Source organism: Poecilia latipinna, unplaced genomic scaffold (assembly GCF_001443285.1).
Source record: "Poecilia latipinna isolate Pla-1442-1.1 unplaced genomic scaffold, P_latipinna-1.0 Scaffold3606, whole genome shotgun sequence".
NCBI classification, from domain to species: Eukaryota; Metazoa; Chordata; class Actinopteri; order Cyprinodontiformes; family Poeciliidae; genus Poecilia; species Poecilia latipinna.
Window position 1 is genome coordinate 1 of NW_015116222.1, and position 3,937 is coordinate 3,937.

The 3,937-nt window shown below is 45.6% G+C and overlaps 1 long non-coding RNA gene across 1 annotated transcript in view; it reads left to right on the top strand.

The window, feature by feature from the left end:
• Positions 1-405: 405 nt before the first annotated feature.
• LOC106941321 (uncharacterized) overlaps positions 406-3,937 on the top strand; it is a 10,272-nt gene continuing 6,740 nt past the window's right edge. The window contains exon 1 of the long non-coding RNA XR_001423329.1: positions 406-420. This is a non-coding gene — a long non-coding RNA (uncharacterized LOC106941321). The remainder of the gene's footprint in view (positions 421-3,937) is intronic.

Sequence of the window (3,937 nt, forward strand, 5' to 3'; positions counted from 1 at the left end):
ACACACACACACACACACACACACACACACACACACACAACCAACATAGCAGCAATGTCACAGCAAAGAAATAGCAGCAACAAAGAATTTCCTATCAATGTGAGGATTCGCCCTTATGGGGTATCCTCATTAAAAGACGGCTCTAGAAACAGCTCTCCTGTAACATGTCAACTGGGACTCTAACCCTCTGGGACTTTAGTTAAAACGCCATTTAACAAGGACTCCAACCTTTAGATATAGCGCTTTTTCACTTACGTTTCGGTCGGTTCGTTCTGTCCTGTCGGATCTCGTCAATTCGCTGCTGGCAGACAAAGTCGGACCTAGGTCGCTGGCCCAGCGAAGAATTTTGCCTCCCGTGTCTTTCTCTCCAGGTCCTGTTGACTCTGGCCGTGCAGGGTTTTCAGCGTGTCCTCTCTGCCTGTCAGTGACGGCTTGTAGAGATCCGGGTCACGGCACCAAGATGATGGGTATTCTTGAACCTACATAAAAGAACCACAGACAACTTATGAGTTTTCTGACCAAGCTTTTGCAAAAGGAGAAGACTCAGCAAACCGCTCCTCCAAGCCTTTCACTGAGCGTTCTAAAGACCTTTGGTTACAGCTTTGTCTTTTATTATCAAGCAAAAAAGAGGGAGGATAAGTAAGGAAGACAGCAGAGACAAAATACTACTGCACACAGGCAGTTTCTAAGGTAGGGAGTATTCCGGTTGATAAGAAGGCACCTGTGGAAACATAATTCAAGGTCTGGGAAACACACAGTGAACAGTTTCACATGAAGACGAACAGGCAGTTGGGGCCTTTAGGTCAGTTTATACACACAGAAGGAAGAGAATACTTTAATTTGAAAATCACAAAAATCTATAACGATATAATGTTGGGTTAATGATCTAAAGTAATAATAAATGTTGAATGTTATAAATGTAAGAATGATAACAACACAGAAAAATCCTAACACTGGAAAATTGTAAAAGACGGATAAATGCCTGAAGCCATCTTCACGAATAGCTGAATACAGTGATCGACGGTATTAAAACACGACATTCGTATGAAGGTTTTGTCATCATTATGTCATATGCTTAATGGTTAAGTCACATATGAATGCATCAAACTTGGTCCAAAACAATGCATATTGTGTCTAAAAATGGGTTGTAAAGCAGTAACTTTTTTAGCATGTGGTATAAATATTCATACACAGACTGACATACGTGATTAAAACAGAGTTCAGATACACGGGGGTGCCTGCAGAATACAGTGAGGAAAATAAGTGTTTGAACACCGTGCAACTTTGCAAGTTCTCCCACTTAGAAATCATAGAAGGGTTTGAAATTGTCATCTTAGTATCATCTTACATAATCATTTCAAACCCCTTACTGACACTTAAAGCAGCTGGCTTTGAGTCTCTTTCACTAACAGCAGTTCTACCAAAGAGTGGTAGAATCTGGTGACAACTTGGTACTTACCGTGTATTCACTGATTAGAAAATGAGAGTTTGATGTTTCTGACCAGCTAGTCCTTCATTTAACATAAAAATGTCTCACACTTGTAAGTCTCCATGGCAAGGTCTATTCAGTGGTCCTGGAGAGGAGGGTCCATCGGATAGTGATTTATTCAGAAAAAGCATTGTGGTTTACATCCTGGTAGTGGAACACTGGACCAGCTCTACAACCTCAGCAGCATTCTGGAGGATGCATGGGAGTTTGCCCAACTGGTCTACATGTGTTTTGTGGATTTGGAGAAGGCATTCGACTGTGTCCCACGGGGGGCTCTGTGGGGAGTTCTCCGGGATTATAGGGTACCAGGCCCTTTGATACAGGCTGTCAGGTCCCTGTATGACCGGTGTCAGAGTCTGGTCTGCATTGCTGGCAGTAAGTTGGGCTTGCCCAACTTACTGCCAGCCCTTTGTCCTTTGCCCTTCCCTTTGCCACCGATTCTGTTCATTACTTTCATGGAAAGAATTTCTAGGCGCAGCCGAGGTGTTGAAGGGATCCATTTTGGTGGCCGTAGGATCGCATCTCTGCTTTTTGCGGATAATGTGGTCCTATTGGCTTCATCAAGCCGTGATCTGCAGCTCTAACTGGAGCGGTTCGCAGCCGAGTGTGAAGCAGCTGGGATGAGGATCAGTGCCTCCAAATCCGAGGCCATGGTCTTGAGCCGGCAAAGGGTAGAGAGCCTTCTCCGGGTCAGGGGGGTCGTCCTGCCTCAAGTGGAGGAGTTTAAGTATCTGGGGATCTTGTTCACGAATGAGGGAAGAAGGGAGCGGGAGATTGACAGGCGGATTGGGGCAGTGTCTGCCGTGAAGTGGGCGCTGTACCAGTCCGTTGTGGTGAAGAGAGAGCTGAGTCAAAAAGTGAAGCTCTCGATTTACCGGTCGATCTACGTTCCCACCCTCATCTATGGTCATGAGCTTTGGGTCATGACCGAAAGAACAAGATCGCGGATACAAGCGACCAAAATGGGTTTCTTCCGCAGGGTGGCTGGGTGAGAAGCTCGGTCATTCGGGAGGGACTCAGAGTAGAGCTGCTGCTCCTCCACGTCGAGAGGAGCCAGTTGAGGTGGCTTGGGCATCTGGTCAGGATGCCTCCTGGATGCCTCGCTGATGAGGTGTTCCGGGTACGTCCAACCAGGAGGAGGCCCCGGGGAAGACCCAGGACACGCTGGAGGGACTCTGTTTCTCGGCTGGCCTGGGAACGCCTTGGGGTTCCCCCGGAGGAGCTGGAAGAAGTGGCTGAAGAGAGGGAAGTCTGGGCCTCCCTCCTGAAGCTGCTGCCTCCATGACCTGACCCCGGATGAAGCGGAAGAAAATGGATGGATGGATGGATGGATGTCTCAGTTCCAGTCACCAGCCAATTTCACTGTGAATGTCCAACACTTTTCTGTTTCCTAATGGCTGTATGTGTGTTTGTGTGTTAATGTGGGGCAGTTCCTGACCCGCCTAGGAACCTGCAGCTGACTTGTGACAGTAATGAGGATGGTACAGTAAAGGTTTCCTGGAGCCCCCCTGACAACAGGCATGGTCTTATCAGAGAGTACATTGTAAGTGGTTCTCAGTCACACTCTGTTTCAATTTGTCCAGTTTTCTTTTTTTATTATTAGTTTGAAAAGACTGAAGATGGTAATCAATGGCATTTTATGCATAGTTGTTGGGTTATTCCTTTTATATAGAAATCATTTTATGTGTTATGTGTCAAAAATCCTCAAAAGGATGAAGCTGAAGTTGGTTTCCTATTGCAGCTTCCAATTTGGGAAATAGCTAAAGGACGATTACACCTAATTTTTCACTTCCTATAGACTTTTCAAACCTGGGCAGGTTTATTCTGAACTGATAGCAGAGTATTTAAAACAGGGGTCTCAAACTCAATTTACCCGGGGGCCGCTGAAGGCAGAGTCTGGGTGAGGCTGGGCCGCATAAAGGATTCCACAAAAAACATTTAAAAAATATCCTCAAATGTCATCAACATTTAATTATTTATCCAATACATGAACTGCATGCAGGCTTTGGCTTTGACAAAGACATGATGAGGGTGTGACAAAAGTTAGGGTGGGTTCACACTGCAGCCTGAAGTGACCCAATTCTGATTTTTTGTCAAACTGGATTTTTTTTTTGCCGGGCCATTCACACTGCCACACATATGCGACCTGTATGTGTTCTGCAGTGTGAACGGGCAATAGACCTGAAAGTTTCCCGCATGCGCAGTAGAGGGCGCAATCAATACCGTCGGCGTTCTCAGTGTTCTGCCAACCGCCATAAAAAGAAGTGCTCAGTGTTTGGAAGTAAACATGGAGGCTAACGGTGGAGCTTAGCTTACATATTTGAAGTTGTTGTCCGACCAGAGCAACATATTAACAACTTAATCCTCATTATAGTCCATCATAGTTGTTGTTTTTCTTCCCACTTGTGCGTATCAGGACGCAGAATAGTGAAATTTGTTGAGTATCAG